This window comes from Stenella coeruleoalba (genome assembly GCF_951394435.1).
Source record: "Stenella coeruleoalba genome assembly, chromosome: 4".
Lineage (NCBI taxonomy): Eukaryota > Metazoa > Chordata > Mammalia > Artiodactyla > Delphinidae > Stenella > Stenella coeruleoalba.
This window is the reverse complement of record NC_137149.1, coordinates 21,516,611-21,544,373: the sequence shown is the minus strand read 5'-3', so window position 1 is coordinate 21,544,373 and position 27,763 is coordinate 21,516,611. Positions and strand designations below refer to the sequence as shown.

General features: G+C 38.0%; 1 protein-coding gene across 1 annotated transcript in view; it reads right to left on the bottom strand.

The window, feature by feature from the left end:
• The window catches only part of PDE5A (phosphodiesterase 5A), a 188,032-nt gene extending 166,599 nt beyond the window's left edge, over window positions 1–21,433 (bottom strand). The window contains exon 1 of the mRNA XM_079919930.1: window positions 21,334–21,433. The gene's annotated coding sequence lies outside the window, so the exon portion shown is untranslated. The remainder of the gene's footprint in view (window positions 1–21,333) is intronic.
• Between the last annotated feature and the right edge of the window lie 6,330 nt (window positions 21,434–27,763).

The following is a 27,763-nucleotide window of genomic DNA, read 5'->3' as shown; positions in this document are numbered from 1 at the left end:
GTTTGGAGCAATGACTACCCCTTCTCTGTTTTCTTCATTTGGTTTCCAAGACACCACTCCCATCTCCCTTTACCCCCATCTCACTGGCTGCTTGTCTCTCTTAGTTGCTGGATCTACCTCCTCTTCCTGATTAGAACTCAGTCTTCAGCCTTCTTTTTTATTCATACTTATTTCCTCAGCAATCTCATCTCTTTGCTTAAAATTTCCAAAATTTTATGCCCAACCAATGTAGAGCACTGATTGTTATTTCTTATGGTGACCTACTAACAACTAGGAAAGAAGATTCTGTGGCATCCTTCTTTCTTGATTCCATATTCAATCCCTCATCCTACCTGCTATCCTTGGGAGCAAATGTGATGTTCACTTGTCCACTCATCTGACAAATACTTACTGAGCAATGTGTGCCAGGCTCTGTGCTGCCTTATCCATAATCTAGGCTTCTAATGGTTTCTGGCCTTTGCCCTCTTTTCTTTTTCCTATCAGTTCTTCTTGCTCAATCTTATCCACTCCCATTAGTTCAGGAATGTTCTAATGACCACTCAAATATATATTTGAGCCCAGACATTCTCCCCCTCACTGAAAACTCAAAATTCTACCAACTAGATTTCTAATCCTGGAGCAAACACTTCAAATTCAACATTACAATTTAAATGTAATTTTATTAGAAATGGAAAAAACACAAACAAACATCTTCCTGCCTGAGTCAAAAATGAGTCATTCTCAAGTCCTCCTCTTCCCTCAGCTCACAGTGCCTTTCTAAGTGTCTCCATACCTGGTCACCTTATCTCTATTCCTGCCAATAGTGCTTCATCATTTACTTGCCTTAACCATTTACTCTCTAAGAATATCTCAGCCTCTAGCCTTGTAGTCCTCCAATCCTTGACCCACATTGCTGCCAGCATGATCTGCTTAAAATTAAATCTGAATAATTGACTTCCTTGAGTATTATCTTTTTTTTTTTGCGGTACACGGGCCTGTCACTGTTGTGGTCTCTCCCATTACGGAGCACAGGCTCCGGACGCGCGGGCTCAGAGGCCATGGCTCACGGGCCTAGCCGCACCGCGGCATGTGGGATCTTCCCGGACCCGGGCACGAACCTGTGTCCCCTGCATCGGCAGGCGGACTCTCAACCACTGCACCACCAGGGAAGCCCTTGAGTATTATCTTTGATGGCTCTCCATCTGCTATGGAATAAAGCTCATAGTTTCATGCCTTGTAAACACAAAACCTTTTGAGCCACATCAGCTCTTCTGCAAAAACTATAAGTTCTGGCCCAACAGAATGACTTGCAGACCCATGAAGCCGACATGCTCTTTGTATCTGCATGTGTTTGCACACCCTGTGTGTCTGGGGAAGATGCACTCTTCCATCAAGACGCAGATCAATTTATACTAACTTTGAAGCTCCTTAAGCACTGATGCCACCAAGAGATAGACCTTCTCTCTTGTATGTTATATTACTTTGTATAGATCTCTCATTTTTTCCTCCATGTATTTCATGTAGTGTAATTATTTGTCTGCATGTTGTCTATTCCACTGTACAGGGAAGTCTATGTAGGCAGTGACCTTGTATAATTCATCTTATCATTTCAGTCCACTATTTTTATTTCATCTTTTCTAAAGAAGAGGGAACAGCTGATGTGCACTATCCTTTTAATGAATATTTTTAAACTGCAGAAGTTTAGTTTAGTTTAGATAAAACATTATTTTTCTAAAATATAATAACTATTTTCCTAATATTAGTTACTCACATATACAGTTTTTACATTGAAATATAATTCACCTATCATAAAATTTATCCTTTTAAAGTGTACAATTCACTGGTTTTTACTATATTCACAAAGTTGTACAACCATCACCACTATATGATTCCAAAACGTTTCTAATCCTAGAACACTTTTATTACCCCCAAAAGAAACTCTGACCCCATTCCCTGTCACTCCCCAACCCCATCCCTTCTCCAGATCAACTAATCTATTTTCCACCTCTATAGGTTTGCCTATTCTGACCATTTAATATAAGTGGAAATATATAATATGTGATCTTTCATGTCTGGCTTCTTTCACTTAGCATAATGTTTTCAAGGTTCACCCAGGTTGTAGCACATATCATTCCTTTTTATGAGTGAATAATATTCCACTGTATGGATATATCATTTCTTGTTTACCCATTCTTCAATCGATGGACATTTGGGTTTTGATACTTTTGGTTACTGTGAAATAATGCTTCTGTGAATATTAATGTACAAGTTTTTATGTGGCCATACGTTTTTAATACTCTTAGGTATATATAAGGAATGGAACTGTTGGGTCACATGATAACTCTGTTTACCTTTTTAAGGAACTGACAAATTGTCTTCCAAAGTGATTGCACAATTTTACTTTTCCATGATCTATATATGAGGATTCCAATTCCCCTACATCCTCATTAATACTTGTTATTGTCCATCTTTTTTTATTACAGCCTTCTTAGTGGGTATGAAGTGGTAGCTCATTGTGGTTATAAGGGTTTGATATCATCCTCCTGTAAAAGAGTTATAAAGAGTTCCATTCTATCTAAAATCAGTAAACAAATATTTTGTTTTATTCTACACTGAAATAAATGTGAGGTTAAGACTCTCAGAAGACAGCTATTATTTCTCTTATCTAAACATCTTTAACGTTTCACAGGACTTAGCATATTTTAAATTATTTATTATTCCTAAGATTCTTCCAAGACTCTCTCCTGTTTCCCAATTTGGGGGGCAATATAAGGCCCCCAAATACAAAGCTCTTGATTTGACACAGATTAACTTTGAGGGAAAAATGCTTTCTAGCTCCCATCTTCCTATTTATCCTATATGTAAGCGTTGTATGACAGCGTAGGGCTAAGGATTGAGACAGCACGTTTGTTGTCCTTTGTGACTCTTTAGATTTTTTTCCTTTTCTTAACCAGTCTCTCCTGGTAACTAGCTATCACCTTGTTTTTGTCTGTAATTAACCAACCTGTCTTAGTATTATTTGAAAACTTTCATAAACATACTATAAATTCCTTTCTGTTGCCTAACATGGTATTCAATATAGATAGTGGGTTTTACAAATTGGATGATTTATTTGAACATATGGTAGGGTGAAGTGACATTTGCTATGGTGCCTGTTTGTACCTTTACACACACATTCCTTTGGTTGAGTCTTTCAAATGAGGTGACTGTGACTGTGGCCAGGACTCTAGTCTCTAGTTGAGGAGACGATTATTTTAGTTTACACAAAAAAATGGTGACAATGATTTGCCCAGATGGATATTCCAAGCTGATGAGTTAGGGCCAGATGCTGCAGGCCATTTTCTGCAGTGTTAGGGCTTTTGAGAGACTTCTGTTGACATGTTCAAATATATTCTGTTGGGGTGACTGCTCTGTTTTTCCCATGCTTACATAAATATTCATCCAGTGATCTTGCATTCATACACTTTAAGCATTTCTCAGTTTTGTTTGTAGGCTTTTAGCTTAGTCATTGACTAAATACTTCATTCATTCATTTATTCATTCATTCATAATTAATTCACCTTGGATCCATAGTAGTGTGCCTATGATTTTCATTATTATTATTATTATTATTATTATTAAAGCGTTATATCCTCAAAGACCTCCCTGACTTCTCCTTCAAGCTATCATACGTTTGTATAGTTGTATAAAGCCTAATCCACCCATTCTGTGCAACCTTACCTTAGATATCCTAGCTTAAATATTACAGCTTTACCCTCATGTGAGTGCATGCTGGAACATTCAGCTTAGTGTCATTTCACCCTTGCAAATGTGCACAACTAAACATTAATCACCATGTAATTCATCTTACCAACTATACACAATTATTTTATTTTGTCCTAGAAGTCTAAAGTAATAAGCATTCATATTTCTGTCTGTTAATACACAGTGACTTTTTTTAAAAAAAAGTAAAGCAAATTATGTATGCATTTTGTGTCTTGCGATTTCTTTGTTATACTAAGAGGATTGAGATTGTTTTCAAGTTGACATTGATATTGGAAAGCATCCAACTTCCCCAGTTCAAGTACATCTTTCTCACCATTAAACTTTCTTGCTTTTTGTTGTTTACATCTTTAATAAAATTACATTTAATTTGAGCCAGTGGGAGCTCTGATAATGAACCATAAAAAATTGTTCTCTCTCCCCTCTCCCCCAAGGATATCATGTTTAGCTAACTAAAAATTTGAGCAGATTAAATTTCCTCAAATATATGAAAAGTAAGAATAGACAAGGCTATGTATTCTAGCAACTGGAATTAAAAGATGTGGTGCCCAGCAGATATTCCATTTATCATGCAGTTTATATCATGAGGGGATTTGTCACTGCTGCAATTAGCATGTACACCTGTGTAGTCTGGGACCTACAGTTATGTATATAAATGAAAGGTTGTATCCATTGTTCCCATAGGTACTACATCGTTTGTTTCAATTTGGATGTGCAATCAATGACATGGTCAGAGTCCATAAACTTGAGCAGAATGTAGCATTGGGCTTGGATGACATGGTTTTATGGTTATAGATGTTCTCTCATCTTTCAGATTTGCTTTGTACTAAATTATCCACCAAATACCATATCTTTAGAAAACTTTTTCTCTCATTACCAGTTGCATTCACTTTCTCTAAGGAAGAAGATGCATCTTGACCCCCAAATAATAAATTCAGTGAGTTCCCCAGGGCCTATTCTATGTCTTATATCATCATATTATTTTCAACAACTTTAGAGGTCAGGAATTTAAAGTTCTTCTGTCTCATTTTGTTGGCTTCATTGTTCAACTTCTTATTATTAGAAATGATTTTAGAATCCTAATTTTAGTAGCAATACTCTGAAGGACTAAGACTGGATCTTGCAGAATGGATGTCTGGCTGTGATCTTAGTCAATTTATAGAGCCATATAAAGCCTCAGTTTTCCTGTATATAAAATGGATAAGAGCCAGATCAAGATGGCAGAATAGAAGGATGTGGACCTCACCGCCTTCCACAAATACATAAAAAATACATCTACATGTGGAACAGGTCTCACAGAATACCTACTGAACACTGGCACAAGATCTCATACAACCAAAATTGCAAGACAGATCACAACGTAACTGGGTAGGATGAAAGACAAAAAAAAAAAAAGAAAGGAATCAGGGTGGGACCTGCGCCCCTAGGAGAGAGCTGTGAAAGAGAAAAGTTTCACTCACCCTGGGAAGGACCTTCACCAGCAGTAAGATGAGCTGGGACAGAAAGGGAGCTTCAGAGCCTCAGAGGAGAGTGAAGCAGCTGGATGGTAGTGGGAAGAACAGAGAGAGACCTGCACAGAAGGTCCTGACCATCTCACTGTAGTCCCCAGCCTGAGGCCTCATGGTGGCTGGTGAGCGCAGCGCCTGGGTGCTGAAATTCAAGCTTCAGAGAACAGACCTGGAGAGAGAACTGGGCTTGGCTGCATGAAGACAGCCTGAAGGGGCTGGAGTGTGGTCCAAGCCACAACTGGGGGTATGATCAGGAAGGAGCCTGGCTCCACCATTGAAGCCCCATTGTTAAGTTGTGCGCTCAAAGGGAGGGGCAGGGACAGCCACAGCAGTCTCATTCTTGGTGTGCACACGCTGGGTGAAGCTCCACCTCTACCAGATCTGGGAGCATGCAAGCACCATCAAGTTGCACACAGAGGCAAGGCTGAAATCCTAGTGGATTCCCAGGGGCCGCATGACTTCAGAAGCAGGGCTGAAATCTGAGTGTCTCAGCAGCTGTGTGATCTATGGATTTACATACCACAGGCAGCTTTGTAAACTCAGTGCCTGTGGGACATCTGAGTGGATTACTGCAGTCAAGTATGCAGAGGCAGGGCCAGGGCCTGGACTGACTCAGTAGCTCCCAAGGCAGGTCCAGGTGCGCAACTATGGCAGTCCCAGTGCCTGACCACGGGCTGAGGGCAGTTCCAAACACAATGTACTCTGTGAGCCCACACAATGGGTGACAGGTGACACGACGGAGTGCACTTCCTGGTGAACAGCTCCTACAGAGGAATACTCAGTGACTCTTCTCCCAGCAGGAATGCTCTAGTCCTGCTTACGTCATACTGCAGTTCAGAAATGGATTGGGGGGTGTCTATTCCACAACCGGGGAGCAGACCCTGCTCCTGACAGGGCTGTGACAACCACAGAGCAAAGATGAGGCCCCACTCAACATCCAGTGCAGGGTCTGGTCACCACAACAGCAAAAATACCCCTTATCAGGGGGATAACAGCCAACACACACTGAGGAAAGACGTGGCAGGCAATACTCCCACATAAAAATAGCCCTTCAAGACCACAGTAGAAAATTGTTTCTCCTAAACTCATAGATTCAGAGAAATATAAGTAAAATGAAGAAGCAGAAGGACCACTCCCAATTAAAAGATCAAGAGAATTTCCCTGAAAGAACAAACAGTGAAACAGACATCTCCAGTCTACCAGATCCTGAGTTCAAAAAGGAGGTAATGAAAATACTGAAGGAATTGAGAAAGGCTATTGATAGAAATGCAGATTACTGGAAAAAGGAAGTAGAAACTATAAAGAGAAGCCAGTTAAAATTAGAAAACCCATTTGCTGAGACAAAAGCTGAGCTAAAGGCAATCAGTAGAAAACTGGATAATACAGAAGAGCGAATAAGTGATCTGGAAGATAGGATAATGGAAATCACCTAAACAGAACAGCAGACAGAAAAACAAATGAAAAAAATGAAAGCAATATACAAGACCTAGGGGATAATATAAAGCACTATAATCTATACATAATAGGGATCCCAGAAGGAAAGAAAGAGAAAAGGGGATCAAAAAAGTACTTGAAGAAATTATGGCTGAAAACTTCCAAAACCTAAAGAAGGAAACAGATATCCAGTTACAAGAAGCACAGAGGGTCCCAAACAAGATGAACCTAAACAGACCTATACCAAAGACTTATTATAATTAAAATGGCAAAAGTTAAAAATAAAGAGGATTCTAAAGGCAGAAAGAGAAAAATAAAGAGTTAATTATAAGAGAACCCACATAAGGCTGATTTCCCTACCAAAACATTGAAGGCCAGAAGGGAGTGGCAAGATATATTCAAAGTCCTGAAAGGGAGAAACCTGCAACCTAGGATACTCTACCAGCAAGATTATCATTTAGAATATACGGAGAGAGAAAAGTTTTCTAAGACAAGCAAAAACTAAAAAAATACAGCAATACTAAACCTATTCTAAAGGAAATAGTGAAAGGTCTTTTCTAAAGAGAAAAGAAGTAAGAATCTATAGGAAAGAGAAAATCTCATTTGGAAAGTAAATTACTTAAATAAGCCAGTACTCAGATTAAAAAAAAAAAAAAGAATTAAAAAAATTTCTGTGAAAGTGATGACCACAATGAACAGCAAAAGGATGAACATGAAGACGTAAAGGAGGACATCAAAATCATAAAATGTGGGGGAGGAAAGTAAGAAAATGTAGACTTTTTTCCCCTAGAATGTGTTTGAGCCTATATGACTACCAGTCTAAGGCAAGTAGAGATAGGAAGGAATTAACATACTTGAAAAACAGGGTAACCACAAATCAAAAACATAAAACAAAGTCACAAAAACCAAAAAGAAGAGAACAAAAGTATAATACAAAAGAAAACCATCAAACCACAAAAGGAAAAAGAAAAAGGGACAAAGAAGAAATATAAAATCAACGGGAAAACAAGGTTTAAAATGGCAATAAATACCTATCTATAAATAATTACCTTAAATGGCAATGGATTAAATGCTCCAATCAAAAGAAACAGAGTGGCAGATTGGATAAGAAAATAAGAGCCTACAATATGCTACCTATAAGAGACCCACTTTAGGGCAAAGGACACACATAGATTGAAAGTGATGGGATGGAAAAGATATTTCATGCAAATGGAAATGACAAGAAAGCAGGGTAGCAACACTCAAATCAGACAAAATAGACTTTAAAAACAAAGACCATCAAGAAAGATGAAGAAGGACACTATACAATGAAAAAAGGATCAATACAAGAAGAGGATATTATATTCATTAACATATATGCACCCAATATAGGAGTACCTAAATACAGAAAACAAATATTAACAGATATAAAGGGAGAAGTTGATGAGAATGCAATAATAGTAGACTTTACCACCTCACTCACATCAGTGGACAGATCTCCCAGACAGAAAATCAATAAGGCAACAGAGATCCTGAATGATACAATAGAACAGTTAGACTTAACTGATATTTTCAGGACATTACATCCAAAAAAAGAAAACAAAACCCAGACTACACATTCTTTTCAAGAGTGCATGATATAGTCTCTAGGATTGACCACATAGCAGGACACAAAACAAACCTCAACAAACTTAAGGAGACAGAAGTTATTTTAAGCATCTTTTCTGACCACACAGCATGAAACTAGAAATCTACCACAGAAAGAGAAATGAGAAAAAAAAAACTATTACATGGAGACTAAACAACATGCTACTAAAAAAACCCCAATGGGTCAACAATGAAATCAAAGAGGAAATTAAAAAATACCTTGAGACAAATGGCAATGAAAACACAACCATACAAAATCTATGGGATGCAGCCAAAGAAGTTCTTAGAGGGAAGTTCATAGCAATATAGGACTTCATCAAAAAAAAAAAAAAAGGAAAAAAGAAAAGAAAAATCTCAAATAGATAACCTAAACCTTCCACCTTAAAAAAAACAAAAACAAGCAAAACTTAAAGTCAGCAGAAGGAAGTAAATAATAAAGATCAGAGAGAAAATAAACAAAATAAAAACTTAAAAAAATTTGAAAAAAATCAATAACACCAAGAGCTGGTTCTTTGAAAAGGTAAACAAAATCGACAAATTCCTGGCCAGGCTCACCAAGAAGAAAAGGGAGAGCACCACCAAATAAACAAAATACGAAATGAAAGAGGAAAACTAACAACTGATACAACACAAATACAAAAATCCATTAAGACCATACTATGAACAATTATATGCCCACAAATTGGACAACCTAGAAGAAATGGACAAGTTCCTAGAAACATACAGCCCACCAAAACTGAATCAAGAAGAAATAGATAATTTGAACAGACCAAGCACTAGAAGTGAAATAGAATCTGTAATTAAAAAAAAAAAAAATGAAAAAATCTCCCTGCAAACAAAAGTCTGGGACCAGATGGCTTCACTGGAGAATTCTCAAACATATGAAGAAGAATTTATACTGATACTTCTCAAGCTCTTCCAAAAGACTGAAGAGAAGGGAACACTCCCCAAGTCATGCTATGAAGCCACCAACACCCTGATACCAAAACCAGACAAAAATAATACCAAAAGAGAAAATTACAGGCCAATATCTTTGATGAATGTAGATGCAAAAATTCTCAAAAAAATTTAGCAAACTGAATCCAACAACACATAAAAAAAAATCATACACCACAATCAAGTTGGACTCATCCCAGGGTCACAAGGATCGTTCAACTTACGCAAATCAATCAATGTGATACACCACATCAACAAAAGAAAAGACAAAAACCACATGATCATCTCAATAGATGCAGACAAAGCATCTGATAAAATTCAACATCCATTCATGATAAAAATTCTTACCAAAGTGGGTATAGAGGGAGCACATCTCAACATAATAAAAGCTATTTATGACAAACCCACAGCTAACATAATACTCAATGGTGAAAAGCTAAAAGCCTTCCTGCTAAAATCTGGAACAAGACAAGTTCGCCCACTCTCACCACTTGTATTCAACATAGTATTGGAAGTCCTAACCACAGCAATCAGACAAGAAAAAGAGATAAAATGTATCCAAATTGGAAGAAAAGAGGTAAAGCTGTCATTATATGCAGATGACATGATACTACATATAGAAAACCCTAAAGCTTCCACACAAAAACTATTAGAACTAATAAACAAATTCAGCAAGGTAGCAGGAGACAAGAGAAACATACAGAAATTGGTTGCATTTTTGTACACTAACAATGAAATATCAAAAAGGAAAAGTAAAAAAACAATCCCTTTTAAAATTCCACCCCCCAAAAAATTCTTAGGAATAAATCTGACCAAGGAGGTGAAAAGACCTATATGGGGAAAACTATAAAACACTGAAGATGATTCAGAGATATCATATGCTCTTGCATTGGAAGAATTAATATTGTTAAAATGGCCACACTACCCAAAGAAATCTAAAGATTTAATGTGATCCCTATCAAATTACCCATGATACTTTTCACAGAACTAGAAGAAATAATCCTAAAATTTATATGGACCCTAAAAGACCCAGAATTGCCAAAGCAATCCTGAGGAAAAAGAACAAAGCTGGAGGAATAACCCTCCCAGACTTCAGACAATACTACAAGGCTACAGTAATCAAAACAGCATGGTATTGGCACAAAAACAGACATATGGATTAATGGAACAGACTAGGGAGCCCAGAAATAAACCCACACACCTAAGGTCAATTAATCTTGGACAAAGGAGGCAAGAATATACAATGGAAAAAAGACAGTCTCTTTGGCAAGTGGTATTGGGAAAGCTACACATAAATCAGTGAGGTTAGAACATAATCTCACACCGTACACAAAAATAAACTCAAAATGGCTTAAAGATTTAAATATAAGACATGGGGGGGCTTCCCTGGTGGCGCAGTGGTTAAGAATCCGCCCACCAATGCGAGGGACACAGGTTCAAGCCCTGGTCCGGGAAGATCCCACATGCCGCGGAGCAACTAAGCCCGTGCGCCACAACTACTGAGCCTGTGCTCTAGAGCCCGCGAGCCACAACTACTGAGCCTGTGTGCCACAACTACTGAAGCCTGCGTGCCTAGAGCCTGTGCTCCGCAACAAGAGAAGCCACCGCAATGAGAAGTCCACGCACTGCAATGAAGGGTAGACCCCGCTCGCTGCAACTAGAGAAGGTCCACGCAGAGCAATGAAGACCCAGCGCAGCCAAAAAAATAAATAAATAAAATAAATTTTAAAAAAAACCCAAAAAACATGGGACTTCCATGGTGGTGCAGTGGTTAAGAATCTGCCTGCCAATGCAGGGGACGTGGGTTTGAACCCTGGTCTGGGAAGATCCCACATGCCACTGAGCAACTAAGCCCGTGTGCCACAACTACTGAGCCTGCGTTCTAGAGACCGCAAGCCGCAACTACTGAGCCCATGTGCCACGACTACTGAAGCCTGAGTACCTAGAGCCTGTGCCCCACAACAAGGGAAGCCACTGCGGTGAGAGGCCTGCGCACCACAACGAGGAGCGGCCCCCGCTCACCACAACTGGAGAGAGCCCGCACGTAGCAATGAAGACCCAACACAGCAAAAAATAAATAAATAAATAAGACATGACACCATAAAATTCCTAGAAGAGAACATAGGCAAAACATTCTCTGACATAAATCGTACCAATGTTTTCTTAGGTCAGTCTTCCAAGGCAATAGAAATAAAAGCAAAAAGACAAATGGGACCTATCAAACTTACAAGCTTTTGCACAACATAGGAAAACATAGACAAAACAAAAAGACAACCTATGGACTGGGAGAAAATATTTGCAAATGATGCAACTGACAAGGGCTTAATTTCCAAAATATACAAATAGCCCATACAAATAAATATTGAAAAAACAAACAACCCAACCAAAAAATGGGCAGAAGACCTAAAGAGACATCCTCCAAAGAAGACATACAGATGGCCAATGGGCACATGAAAAGATGCTCAATATCACTAATTAATTATTAGAGAAATGCAAATCAAAACTACAATGAGGTATCACCTCACTCTGGTCAGAATGGCTATCATCAAAAGGTCTACAAATAGGGGCTTCCCTGGTGGCGCAGTGGTTGAGAATCTGCCTGCCAATGCAGGGAACACGGGTTCGAGCCCTGGTCTGGGAAGATCCCACATGCCGCAGAGCAACTGGGCCCGTGAGCCACCATTACTGAGCCTGCGCATCTGAAGCCTGTGCTCCGCAACAAGAGAGGCCGTGATAGTGAGAGGCCCGTGCACCGCAATGAAGAGTGGTTCCCGCTTGCCACAACTAGAGAAAGCCCTCGCACAGAAATGAAGACCCAACACAGCCATAAATAAATAAAATTTAAAAAATTATTTTTTAAAGAAAAGGTCTACAAATAATAAACGCTAGAGAGGGTGTGGAGAAAAGGGAACCCTCTTGCACTGTTGGTGGGAATGTAAATTGGTGCAGCCACTATGGAGAACAGTGTAGAAGTTCCTTAGAAAACTAAGAAATAGAGCTATCATATGATCCAGCAATCACAGTCCTGGGTATATATCTGGAAAAAATGAAAACACTAATTCGAAAAGATACATGCACCTCAATGTTCATAGCATCACTATTTACAATAGCCCAAACATGGAAGCAACCTAGATGTCCATCAACAGATGAATGGATAAAGAAGATGGGGTATATATACACAATGGAATATTACTCAGCCATTAAAAAGAATGAAATAATGCCATCTGCAGCAACATGGATGGACCTAAGGATTATCACACTAAGTGAAGTAAGCCAGACAGAGAATGACAAATATCATATGATATCACTTATATGTGGAATCTAAAAAAAGTGTACAAATGAACTTATTTACAAAACTGAAACAGACTCACAGACGTAGAAAACAAACTAATGGTTACCAACGGGAAAAGGGGATGGGAGTGGGATAAAGTAGGAGTTTGGGATTAGCAGATACAAACTAATATATATATAAAATAGATGAACAAAAAGGTCCTACTGTATAGCACAGGGAACTATATTCAATATCCTATAATAAACCGTAATGGAAAAGAACATGAAAAAGAATATGTATATATATATGTATAACTGAATCACTTTGCTATACACCAGAAACTAACACAACACTGTAAATCAGCTATACTTCAATTTTTAAAAAAAGGATAATAAAATAGGAGAGCCTTCTTACCTGAGCAGGATTGATACTGAAAGGAAAACCTACTTAAAATGAATACACTTCAAATATAATTTTATATTATTCATAGCAAATTGCATGCAGTTTGCAAATTCATCTTTAAAAATTCAAGTTAAACTATATGAAAATGAATTCCTCTTGATTCATAGTTAACATTTCAAAAAGTTATTTCTTTGCATAAAGAATGATTCAGTTATTAATTTTTGGTATACTTTTGGGGATAAAATTATATAATATCATGACAGACAATCTTTACTTCACATTTGGCTTTTCAGCAGGATCATAATCTTTTGATTAATTCTTTTATGAAGAACATAACCTGCTAAAAGTTTGCTTATTTTCTCTTTTTCAGTTGTTAACTATTCTAAATTCTGCCAGGTCCTCAGTTGTTAATGTCTTTGCCTGTGATCTGAACAGTGTTCCAAAATATTTTTTTTTTTTTTGCATTACGCAGGCCTCTCACTGTTGTGGCCTCTCCCGTTGTGGAGCACAGGCTCCGGACACACAGGCTTAGCGGCCACGGCTCACGGGCACAGCCAATCTGCGGCATGTGGGATCTTCCCAGACCTGGGCACGAACCCGTGTCCCCTGCATCGGCAGGTGGACTCTCAACCACTGCGCCACCAGGGAAGCCCCCAACATATTTTTTTATCAACTTCACCTTTTCCAAAATCTACAATTATACTTTGGTTTTCACTGTGGTGCTGGATGTGTGATACAATTAACAAGAAAGTGAGAGACAAAAACTTTGGCTCCTGGACTGGGATGCTGGCATTAAATAGAAGTGATGCTTGTTTGAGTGGGAATTCGTTCTATAAGTGGTCAACTTATTAGTGAATATTTTGTGTTATTGTGACTTTTACTTTCCTCTTACCTACTGGGACTCAGTAAATGAATACTGATATAAAATCTCCCTAACTCATCTACCTTATTGAGAAAACTAAATGTGGGACTATATCCAAAACACTTAGCACAGTGCCTGGCATACATTAACCAATCCATACATACTAGTGATTGTTACTATTATCATTATTTTTACCAACATTCTTTAAGAAAGATAGTTAAACCGTAAACAGTAAGTCTTTGGGGTACCCACTAGTAGAATGGACTTAACCACCTAACAATTCACAAACTTTTAGGTTCTTAGACCACTACAGTGATCTGGGCCACCCATTTCTTTTATTCAGTTCACCAGAGTTTATTTCTACAAACCAACCAACAAAAAATATTTTTGTAGGGGCTTCCCTGGTGGCGCAGTAGTTGAGAGTCCGCCTGCCGATGCAGGGGACGCGGGTTTGTGCCCCGGTCCGGGAAGATCCCACATGCCGCGGAGCGGCTGGGCCCGTGAGTCATGGCCGCTGAGCCTGCGCGTCCGGAGCCTGTGCTCCGCAACGGGAGAGGCCACAACAGTGAGAGGCCCACATACCGCAAAAACAAACAAACAACAAAAAAAAAACTTTTGTAGAAACTCTTTAGCCCAATCCATTCGTGCTGTTTTTCTCTTCAAAGGGAGGACATAGAAAGTATAGATAAAGAGTTTAGGACTCTGAGTTTAGGACTCTAAGTATAGATAAAGAGTTTAGGACTCTGAGTTTAGGACTCTAAGTCAGAGAATGAGAAGAATAGTTTTTGGCCAAATCAGTATCTGAATGAGAGACCATGAAGCATGTCAGCTGCAATTTCTTTTAGAGACTTTGCTTCCTTCCTTTCCTCCATTTTATTTCCCTTCAGTTTGCCTGCAGTCCTCTTTAAGCTAAGATAGAAATCAAAAGTAAAAGTAAGATCCAATCATTTTGATTTTTTTGTGTGTGTGTGTAGAAAAGAACCAAAAAATGGTGATAAATGGAAAGATAAATAGCCCTGGCTGAGAGCATGCAGTGCCCAGTTCCTGGGATTTGCAGTCAAAATGACCTTGCTAACAAATAAACTGACCTTATAATACAGGATGGTTACCATTTCTTCAGCTTGACACCCGCCCCCCGGCTCCTTTCTATCCTTGCTTCCATTCCTAGCTTTATTTTTTAAGTGTGGGTTATCAGATCAGTAGACACTTTAATCTGCTATCTAGTCCAGTGCTTCTCAAAGTTAGAGTGCTTAAGAATCCCCTGGGGGGCTTCCCCGGTGGCGCAGAGGTTGAGAGTCCGCCTGCCGATGCAGGGGACAAGGGTTCGTGCCCCGGTCCAGGAAGATCCCACATGCCGTGGAGCGGCTGGGCCCGTGAGCCATGGCCGCTGAGCTTGCACGTCCAGAGCCTGTGCTCCACAACGGGAGAGGCCACAACAGTGAGAGGCCCGCGTACCGCAAAAAAAAAAAAAAAAAAAAAAAGAATCCCCTGGGGATTTTGCTAAAAATGCAGGTTCTGACGCAGTAGGTCTGAGAGTCTGCATTTCTAGCAAGCTCCCAGGTGATATTTACACTGCTGATACAGGTCTAAGGCCCACATTTTGAGGAGAAAGAATTTAGTATATTCCCAGGAATGTTGGGTAGGATGAAATGAAAGCCCTTAGTGATTAGATTAAAGAGTTTTCCCTTTATCAGCATTGCTATATATAAGGAAAAGAAATTAAACTGGTCTTTCCAGCACTACTTGGGTTTGCAAAGCCATGCTAATTACTCTATGTCTGGCCTTTCAAGGACATTTCAAAATAATGATATTCTACTTTCTTCTTGAGTATCAACATTAAGCTGTCTTACTAATTTTGCTTTGACCAAATTATGAAAGTAGATAGTCTCACGTTTTCGAAGTTGCTTCATGACCTCTTGATTTTTACCCTCAGGGGAGCCCCTCTATTTATTCTAAATAGAGTGTAGATAACTGATAATGACAGTGTAAACAGGTGGGAGTGCAATATTAAGCTCCTACTGTGTGACATATGCTGTGGTAAGTGCTGGAGACACAACAATGAATAAAATATATATGGTGTCTAATTGTCTCCTCCCTTTAACCCAGGGAGATGGGTATGACTTTAATTGTGCAGATGAGAACACACACTGAGTTAGATAACTGCAGCAGTTACAGCTGGTAAGTGGTAGGAGTGAAATATAAACCTAGTTCTTTTTGACTGTAAAACCCTTGCTAAAGATCCTGAACTCATTCTGAATAGGGAGTTGCCTACCCCCTCACCACCATAAATAACTAGGGGCTTTGTATTCTTTAGTGTCCAAAAAAAGTCACTTTATTTTTCTTTCTTATCCTTTCAGAATAAAGCTGCTGACTCCATAGTGACAGCTGCCAATATATTTCATAAATAAGGATCCCATCTTCAAGCACAAGTAATCTAAACATATACAATAGTTTAAGACTGCTTTACAATTAAATTGTTTTTTTCACTTTAGTGTGATTTTCCTGTTGTGCTACCTCTTGTCCTGGATGACCGACTAGAACAGGTATTTTTTCAGAAAGGAAACTCCTACCACACACAGAAATCAATTCAAAGTGTTGTTAAGATTTAAATGTGAAAGGTAAGACAAAAAAGTTTACAAAGATAACCCAGGAGAATAACTTCATGAACTTGGAGTAGGGAAAGACTTCCTAAGCAGGATACGGAAAACACTAATCAAAAAGGAAAATACTGATAAATCATACTATATTAAAACTTATGTTGATAAAATATAATATTAAGGAAGGCAAGCCACAAAGCAGAGGATATTTGCAATACACAAACCAACAGAATTAGAATACAAAAAAATATTTCAACAGATCAGTAAAAGATAGAAAACATATTAGAAAATGTTGCAAAAGACTTACATGGAGAGACACTTGACAAAAAAAAAAAGTGTATCCAAATTGCCAGTAACATGTGAAAATGTTCTCAACCTCATTTGTCATCAGGGAAATGCAAATTAAAACCACACTAAGATATCACTGCACGCCCTCCAGAATGTCTAAAATGAACAAGACTGACAATACCAATCTCAGGCAATGGTTTGGAGCAACCAGAACTCTCATATACCATTAGCAGGAATGTAAATTGATACAGCAACTTCAGGATAACTTTTCGTAATATTAAAACTGAACAAATGCACAGCCAATGACCCAGCAATTCCACTCGTTGGTACGTATACGGCAGATATGTGAACTACAGAAAGTCAGGTACATGAATATGCATATTCTTAAGCATTCATAATAGCCACAACTGGGAACGATTCAAATATCTATAAATATAGAATGGATAAGTAAACTGCACTTTATTCAACGACATACTATTTAACAATGAACATGAACAACTGCTACATGTAACAATAAAGGTGAAATCTCACAGTGTCCAGCAAAAGACGTCAGACACAGAGAAGTACACGTTGTATGATTTCTTTTTTCTTTTTTTTTTTTTTTGCGGTACGCGGGCCTTTCACTGTTGTGTCCTCTCCCGTTGCGGAGCACAGGCTCCGGACGCGCAGGCTCAGCGGCTATGGCTCACGCGCCCAGCCGCTCCGCGGCATGTGGGATCCTCCCGGACCGGGGCACGAACCCGCGTCCCCTGCATTGGCAGGCGGACTCCCAACCACTGCGCCACCAGGGAAGCCCCTATGATCTCTTTACATGAAGGTCAAAAACAGGCAAAACTGATCTATAGTGTTATAAGTCAGGAGGGTTACTTTTGCAGGGCAGGGAACTGCCAGGGGCTCGAGGAGGACTTCTGGAATCCTGGAAATGTACTATTTCTTGATCTGGGTGGTGGTTATCCAGGTGTGCTCATTTTATGAAAATTCTCTGAGATGTATACTTATGTATATGTAGGCTAATGCATATACTTTCCTATATGTATGTTATTTTTTTCAATAAAATGTAATATATAAAGGAGTAAAATTGAAGTCTGTGTTTTTGATGTCATCTGTTACTAGTTTTTTTCCCTCTACAGCAAAGAAGCAAGGATTTTCTTGATTTCATTCCTTTGCAAAACTGAAATCTGTCTTTTAAACAAATTTTTATGACATTTGTAAAATATATTTCTATTACTGCTTTTTTGTTCCCCAGGTTTTGTCTTTTCAATATCAAATCCATTCTGTGATGGGTTTTTTTTTTCCTTTCTTTTTTTTTTGAGTTCTGACCCAACCCTGTTTTGTGTCCCTTTTCCATTTGCTTTTATGTTTCAGTATAGTTCTGGTAATAATCCCATTTGACCTTAAGACAAATGCATTATCAAACATTAAACAAAGACTGGTTGTCAGGGGCCTGATGCGTGACCTCATTCCACCTAACATTTAAGGAAATAACAGTCCTCTAAGAATGATGGGACAATTGCTTCCTGAGGATGTGAGCCTTATGACTGAATAGATGCTCTTTGAAAAAAAACATAGATGATGGGAGTATAAAGGGAGTTTATCCTGTCAGAAGTGAAAAAACACGCTGTCATCATAGCTGTGCACACACACTTTCCACTGCCACCACCCAGTGTAACTCATGCCAGCACACGGTGAGAATGATTTGGAAAAGACTTGAGTTCTGGGGTCATCAGATAGGGATTCAAACTCTAGATCTTCCTAACAGTGTGTTTTTGATCAAGTGTTCAATCTCTCTGGACTTCAATTGACTTCTCTATAAAAATGGGGATAAAAATATCAACATCACAAAACTGTTGCAGGGGTTTCAATTACATAAACATATAAATGTCTCTAACATAGTATTTAGCACATCTAGATGTTCAAAAGACGAAATTATTCTCTTTTCTATCCTTTTCCTTTTTAGGCAAAAATATGTTGCTGCAATGGTTTGCAATCATATTTGAGTTTTTGATTCACAGCAATTTGGCTTTGGAGATGATAGGCCCTGGAGTATTTATTTCATGAATACATGCTGGATCCATATATCTTTTCATAAAGTATTTTTTTTTTTACCTTTTAAATTTTCTAGATGCAATCTTTACCCTAAATGGGATAAGAAAATAATAATTGTAAAATTCCTTTAATGGGAAAGAAGATATTTTAATATTTGATTTACTATCTTAAAGGAATAGAAGGAAATAGTGTAGATGAGAATTTATTTTGTATCTTTAATTTCTATTTTAAAGTCTCACAGATTTGTAGACCTGAACGTAAGTGTGGTGTTTTTAGAGAAATGCACATTTGGCTACTTTTTCCCCCCAGTTTTATTAAGAAATAACTGACATACATCACTGTATAAGTTTAAGGCATACAGCATGATGGTATGATTTACATACATTGCGAAATGGTTATCACAATAGGTTCAGCTAACATCCATCTTCTTATATAGGTAAAACAAGAAGAGAAACAAAAAAAGAAAAAAAGGGGGAAAAATTTCTCCTTGTGATGCAAACTCTTAGGATTTACTCTCACAACAACTTGCCTACACAGGCACACCTTGGAGATATTGCAGGTTTGGTTCCAGACCACTGCAATAAAGCGAATATCACAATAAGGTGAGTCACTCGAATTTTTTGGTTTCCCAGTGCGTGTAAAAGTATATTTACACTATACTGTAGTCTATTAAGTAAGCAATAGCATTATGTCTAAAAAAATGTACATATCTTAATTAAAAAGTCTTTATTACTAAAAAATGCTAACCAGGGACTTCCCTGGTGGCGCAGCGGTTAAGAATCTGCCTGCCAATGCAGGGGACACAGGTTTGAGCCCTGATCCGGGAAGATCCCACATGTTGTGGAGCAACTAAGCCCGTGCACCACAACTACTGAGCCTGTGCTCTACAACCCGTGAGCCACAACTACTGAGCCTGCGTGCCAAAACTACTGAAGCCCGTGCACCTACAGCCTGTGCTCCGCAATGAGAAGCCCGTGTACCGCAACGAAGAGTAGCCCCCACTCGCCGCAACTAGAGAAAGCCTGTGCACAGCAATGAAGACACAACGCAGCCAAAAATAAATATAAAATAAATAAATAAAAATTAAAAAAAAATGCTAACCATCATCTGATAATGCAGGGTTGCCACAAACCTCCAATTTGTGAAAAACACAATACCTTGGAAGTGCAGTAAACCAAAGCACAATAATACAATATGCCTGTATATCATTCTTCAGTGTTAGCCATAGTCATCATGTTGTACATTACATCTCTAGTCCTTATCTTATAACTGGAGGTTTGTACCTTTTGACCATCTTCCTCCAATTCCCCCTCCCTCACCCTCTGCCTCTGGTAACCACAGGTCTGATCTCTTTTTCTGTAAGTTTCGTTTTCTGTTTGTTTTTTAAGATTATAAGTGAGATCATACAGTATTTGTCTTTCTCTATCTGACTTATTTCACTTAGCACAATGTGTTCAAGATCCATCTGTGCTTTCACAAAACGGTAGGATTTTCTTGTTTTTTTTAATGGCTGAATAGTATTCCATTGCATATATACACCACATCTCCTTTATCCATTCATCCAACAAAGGACACTTAGGATATTTCCATGTCTTGGCTGTTGTAAATAGTGCTGCTATGAATGGCGGGGAGCGGGCGGAGGGTGCTGCACAGTTATCTTTTTGAGTCAGTGTTTTTGTTTCCTTTGAATATATTCCCAGAAGTGGAATTGCTGGATCATGTGATAGCTCTATTTTTAATTTTTTGAGGGTCTTTCATTTTGTTTTCCATAGTGGCTGTACCAATTTAGTCTCACCGACAGTACACAAGGGTTCCCTTTTCTCAACATCCATGCACATTTGACTACTTTTGATTACGGCCAGCTGCAGCTGGCTTTAAAAAATATATTACTTAGTAAAGTTGAAATAGCTGAAGGGACTCTTAGTATTGAGCATTTTATTCCTAAAAAATATAGGGAGGTGAAGCAACTTGCCTAAGGTGGCCATTGAAAGTTAGGACTCAAAAAACAAAAAAGTTAGGAGCCAATGAGTCACACCCTCTCTTCTCTGAGTTCCAAGTGGTAGAAAGTAGACACAAATGTTGAGAAAGAGTTAGTGTATTAATGGCTGCTAAAGCTGAATTCAAAAATGGAGCTGAGACCCAAGGCAGTGTTCCGTAGCTTTGACTCAAAATGGACACCTTGGAGCCCTTCTGCAGGTGGTGTTGGCTCGGCAAAGCTGACTCCACCTACACTTGCCCACCTGCCTCACGGAGGAGTCTAGGTCTTCCGCGCAAGCTCAGACACTGCAGAGTGCAGGTTAAGAGGGAAAGATGAGCCCTCGTGATTACTGTGCAATGACCCTCCTCAGATAACACTCCCCCCCGAACAATGCCTTGTAGATCACCAGATGCTTTTACCACGCCAGCAAATATTTATTTGAAATACTATTTGCTCTGTAATCTTACCCAGAGTATTAATTTGTTTAGCCTGCCTCTTCAAACTACTTAGGCTAGAGAAAATGACAACCTAGAACCTGCCCAAATGATCGTTAATGACAGATTATTATTATTATTATTTTGGCTATCACTTTTCTTATCATTTGGTAGAGTCTCCCCTTAACATCAAACAACTTGGTATAATACCTCGCAAATAGAAGTCTTTGAAGGATGATGCAGAATGTTGTCCTTTGGCTTATTCATATTGATACGGAGCTAGTCTCCAAATTCTCAAGGAGCTCTTTTATAGTTTCAAACAGTAAAACTGCTCCAAAAAACTGTAAAGCCTGAAGAGAAAGAAAGGAAAAAATCAGCCACATAAAGGCTAAGGATTTTTTTTACTACATGGCAGTCAAGATAAAATTAGGTGAAAGAATGCGTTTCTGGGCACAAATAGCAGTTTATTCCCTAAAGTTAAGAACCTCATAGTGAAATATAAGTAGGGAACTATAACTACCATTTTATTGTCACCTCATTAGCAAATCAGGTTGATATCAGTGCAAGAATAAACACGGGAGCCTTTGAGCACAGATATTAATTTACTTCTTTATACCCCCACCATGTCCCCAAAGATCTGAAGCGTCTAAACATTATTGAGAAAATAACTACCTTTTTTTTCAGGAATTTGGCACCTAACACAATTGCATTTAGCAGTGTGGATATGAATGAAATACACCAAAAATGCCCAGTGAATAATTCACATATGTAGTCTCTGTAATTTGTTAAATCCTCTGTGCCTCTGGAAAACTCCAGGAACTAAAATAACTGAAAGGGTTTGAGGGTTGACACCGAAAGGCACTGCATCATATGTCTCCATGAGGAATCAACAACTCTCAAGGTAAATACACACGTTAGTTTTAAGTTACTACTTTACTTAGCCTCTTTCACTTAATCTCTTCCTTGCTCCTTTACTCTTACTCTCTCCTCCTCCAAATAAAGTCTTGTTTTTAAGTACAGAATAAATGAACTTAATAAATTAACCTTCAATCTCTGTGATCTACTATCACAAATTTAAAGATATTTCACAGAGTTTTGACCATAAAACATAGGTTAAAAAGGATATTCTTTTTCATGTAGTAAAAATGGAGTATGCAGCTGTATATTTAGCTTGGTGGGTGGCTACCTTACAATGGTACTTCTTTCCATTTCTATTAATGGAAAGTGCAACCTACACATGCGGTAAGAGAGGTATTCTTTGGTCTGCCTTCCTTCACCTCTGGACTTAAATTTCTATATTCTCTTGAATATAGAATCTAACTCCTACTGCTGCAACTGTGATGTCTTTTGTTGACAGGAGAGTGACAGCTTGGGACCTGTATGTATGTGGCTTGGTTTCTTTGGGTCGTGATTATTCTCAAACTGTTTTACTGTATTTGTCACTGTGACACTGCACTCATTTTAATCATTCCTATATTCCAAAGATTTTGAAAAGCCTGCTCAGATAGATTAATGAGAATAAAAACAAAAATAAACAAGTGGGACCTAATTAAACTTAAAAAGCTTTTGCACAGCAAAAGAAACCATAAACAAAATGAAAAGACAACCCTCAGAGTGGGAGAAAATATTTGCAAATGAAGCAACTGACAAAGAATTAATATTTAAAATATACAAACAGCTCATGCAGCGCAATATCACAAAAACAAACAACCCAATCCAAAAATGGGTGGAAGACCTAAATAGACATTTCTCCAAAGAAGACATACAGACAGCTAACAAACACATGAAAAGATGCTCAACATCACTAATCATTAGAGAAATGCAAATCAAAACTACAGTGAGGTATCACCTCACACCAGTCAGAATGGCCATCATCAAGAAATCTACAAACAATAGATGTTGGAGGGTGTGGAGAAAAGGGAACCTTCTTGCATTGTTGGTGGGAATGTAAATTGATACAGCCACTATTGAGAACAGTATGGAAGTTCCTTAAAAACCTAACAATAGAATTACCATATGACCCAGCAATCCCACTACTGGGCATATACCCAGAGAAAACCATAATTCAAAAAGACACATGCACCCCAATGTTCATTGCAGCACTATTTACAATAGCCAGGACATGAAAACAATGTAAATGTCCATCAACAGAGGAATGGATAAAGAAGATGTGGTACATATATACAATGGAATATTACTCAGCCATAAAAAGGAACAAAATTGGGTCATTTGGGGCTTCCCTGGTGGCGCAGTGGTTGAGAGTCTGCCTGCCGATGCAGGGGACACGGGTTCGTGCCCCAGTCCGGGAGGATCCCACATGCCGCGGAGTGGCTGGGCCCATGAGCCATGGACGCTAAGCCTGTGCGTCCGGAGCCTGTGCTCCGCAACGGGAGAGGCCACAACAGTGAGAGGCCCGCGTACCGCAAAAAAAAAAAAAAAAATTGGGTCATTTTCAGAGACGTGGATGGACCTAGAGAGTGTCATACAGAGTGAAGTAAGCCAGAAAAATATCATACATTAACACATACATGTGGGATCTAGAAAAATGGTATAGATGATCTTATTTGCAAAGCAGAAATAGAGACATGGACGTAGAGAACAAACGTATGGATACCATGGGGGAAAGGTGGGGGTGGGATGAATTGGGAGATTGGGATTGACATATGTACACTATTGATACTATGTATAAAATAGACAACTAATGAGAACCTACTGTATAGCACAGGGAACTCTATTCACTGCTCTGTGGTGACCTAAATGGGAAGGAAATCCAAAAAAGAGGGGACATATGTATACATATGGCTGATTCACTTTGCTGTACAGTAGAAACTAACATAATATTGTAAAGCAACTATACTCCAATAAAAATTTTTAAAAAAGAAATAGTGAAAATAAATATTTGGAAAAGTTTTTGTTGAAAAAAAAAAAGACTATCCCTTCAAAGTCCTTGCTGCTCTTTAGTTTATAAACTGAAATTGATGGTTCATCTATTTCAGTAGTTCTTAACATAGGGTACAAGAATAGAATCACCTGTAGGGATTTTAGAAAATATATGTGATGATTTCTGAATGGGGCCCATATATCAGAATATGTATTAACCTTCCCTCACCCCTCTCCAGGGTGATGCTACTGAGCCTTCAGGACTGAGAATCACAGAGCTATTTACACAACTGTCTTGTGCTGTTTGGAGGGGTAATGCAGCCTAATTGTGTAATAGACCCCGTAGCCAATCTGTCTGGCTTCAAACCCTGGCTGCTACGTTTTCCCAGTGTGACTTCAGGCAAGGTCCTTAGCCATTCTGATCCTCAGTTTCCTCATTTGTAAAATGTGGATAGTGGTAATAATAGAACATACATCATACATGTAAAACAACCAGCATAGTGTCTGGCAATAACATGTAGTATAAAAGTGTATTAATAAATATTTGATTCTCACTCCCAGTATTTTTTTCATTTTAAAATTTCTCCCCAATGTTAAGGAGAGCCTTATTTATCTGTACGTGGTCTATGCATTTTAAGTGGTTAACAATCTGCTGTTCCTAAATAAAACGCTAAAATTTTCTACTGTTTCCTTGTTTCATCCCTGTAATCACTTAGCATGTGCTTAAGAAAATCCAACTAAATGATTATACTGTTTAATTAAAATTTGATTATTTATACCCTCACTTTATTCCAAAAGGGCTTGGGCAGGTTCTTATAAAATACATATATGACATAACAAGCTAAAAGCAGAGGAAGACAAATTAACCTTTTAAGTTTGGCTCCCAAGAAGGCACCCTATAAGGTCCTGTACTCTTTTAGTTCAGACCCACATCATTCATTCAAGGCTAAATTCATACCAGAGGGATATTTTACACTATCTGCACAATAGCTTTCCTGGTAACACAAGAAACAGAAAGATGATTTTTATTATTGCTATTTTCATAAGCAGGAAAATTTAGGCTCTAAAAATGAAGCAAATTATTCTAGATGATTTTATAGGTTAGAAACATTAAAATACCAATATTCAGATGCTATTTGTTTTACCTAAAATGGCTTAATTTATATAATAATGTTAGATAAAATATAAAGCCTTTAAAAATACCTGTTAGACATTACTGCCCCATAGAAGACAATGGTTCACATTCAACTGTCCAAAGAAATGAGCTTAAAATGTGTGTCAAATATGGCATTTATTTCCATTTCTATGATCTACTTTTATCAAAGCATGCAACTGCTTGTGGTTAGCTCTTAAGTCTATAAAAGGAGACTAATGAGAAGTTGAGAAGTTTGGCCTAGCAGTCACCCACAATCTCCTCTGGACATCCTTCCCCACTGTTGTCAAACAGCTGTCACAAGTACACCCTACAGCCCCATCTGCAGGGCATCCATCCTGGACGGCTGCCTGCAGGCAGATAGGTTAGTGTGTATTTCCCTCAGCAGCCAGAAAATGTGCAAAGTTCTTGCGGACTAATCCACTAAGACAAGAGAAAGAGAAAATAACTGTCAAGGCTAAATTTGTTAGAAAGCCACTTAGTGTTTCAACACTATTACTGTCAGGCTTGATTGCGGTAGCATTTCATTCTGTGTGTCAGAGGAGCCAGGTTTGAGATAGTGCACATTAGTTACTGACGATGTTAAACTCTTCAGGATTGTTTTCTTGGTGAATCTATTTCAAGACTAAAAATTTCCAGGGATCTTAAAAGTTACGGTGCCTCCCAGGACTTCCCAGGAGAATTCATGTGTATTTGTGTATATGTAATGTTCCCCCTCCCAGATGGCCAACACTGATCTTAATCTCACTGAAAATGATAGGTTGGCAGGAAAAGTTAGAATCTGAGGTGAAAGTCTCCGGGTTATTCTAATTTTAGTTTTGATCTTAAGTTTTAGTGTCTTATATTTCAGGCTGATAATTTTTACTTATATTCTTACCAATCCATTCTGAAGGGTGAAGGATGTTAGAGCATAGAAACCCAATCTGTGTTTTGTATTCAGCTCACAGACAACTATAGCTTTTAATTTCTTTCTTTGGCTTCAGGGTAACTGGTGGGTTGTACTTAAAGATACAATTATCCTTCCTTACATGCCACTCACTGCTTTATAAGATAGCTGTCATCACCAGAAGCATTGTTCATTCACGCATTGGTTACTTATTGACTGATTACTAGGTACATGATCCTGGGGTAGGTATTTTGGAGAATACAGAGAACAACAACAAAAATTAAATGGTAGTGGGGAAAACATGGATTTTCATGCCGATCTGGGTTTGAATCTCAGCTCCATAATTAATTTGTTGTAAAATTCTCAATTATTTTCCTTTAATCTGTTTGTCTATCCTCACGCCAGTTCCACACTGCCTTAGTTACTGTAGCTTTGTAGTACTGAAATCCGGAAGTATGAGTTTTCTAGCCTTTTTTTTTTTTTTTTTTTTTTTTTGCTATTTTGGTTCCCTTGAATCTCCATATGAATTTTAGAATGAGCATGTCAATTTCTGAATAAAATGTCAACTAATATTTTTGATAGGAATTGTGTTGAATCTGTAGGTCAGTTTGGGGAGTATTTCCATCTTAACAACATTGAGTCTTTCCATCCATGAACAGGTCTTTCCATTTATTTAGGTATTCATTGGTTTCTTTTAATGATATTTTGTTGTTTTCAGCGTACTTACGTTGCACTTATTTTGTTAGATTTATTCCTAAGTATTCTTTTTGATACTATTATCAATAGAATTGTTTTCTTAAGTTCATTTCCTAGTTAATTACTAGTGTATATTAATATAAATGATCATTTTTGTAAACTGGTTTTGTATCCTGCAACCATGCTGAACTTGGTTATTAGTTCTAATTGTGTGACATAAAAATCATGTAACTTTCAAATAGAGATGGTTTTACTTCTTCCTTTCCAATCTGGATACTTCTATTTCTTTCTCTTATCTAACTTCCCTGGCTAATACCTCCAGTTTAATGTTATACAGAAGTGTTAAGAGTGAACATTCTTATTTTTGATCATTGAGAGAAAACATTCAGTCTTTCACCATTGAGTATGATGTAAGCTGAGGTTTTGATTTTGTTTTTGTTTTTTTGTAAATGTCCTTTATCAGGTTGAGGAAGTTCCCTTCTATTCCTCATTTGTTGAGTGTTTTTATCATGAAAGCATTGTGGATTTTGTCAAATGCTTTCTGTGACTCTATTGAGATGATCATGTGGCTTTTATCTTTTATTTAGTTAATATAGTATATTACAATGATTGATTTTCATATGTTGAGTCCATCTTTCATTTCTGGGTTAAATCCCATTTGGATATTTTTATTTTGAAACCATTGGTCTAGAGCAATATTTCCCCAATATAAGCTTCAGAGCAATAATTCCATTGGATGTTAATAGCTGCTCCATGAAAAAAGAGTTACATTAAGTAAATTTGAGAAAAGTTGCATTAGAGTTAAATAGGTTTCTTTACAGCATACTATCTCAGAGACTATAATATACTAATACACTTTGCAAATCTCCAAGAGGGAGGTATGGTATGCCATGTTTTATAAACTTGTCTGGCAAGAGCACTTTGTGAAATTAATTTTCCATCAAATACATCTTGAAAAATATTGGTCCCAAGAATTTTTTAGTTGGTTTTTTTTTAGAACTAGGTGTCTCTCTTTTTCAAAAAAA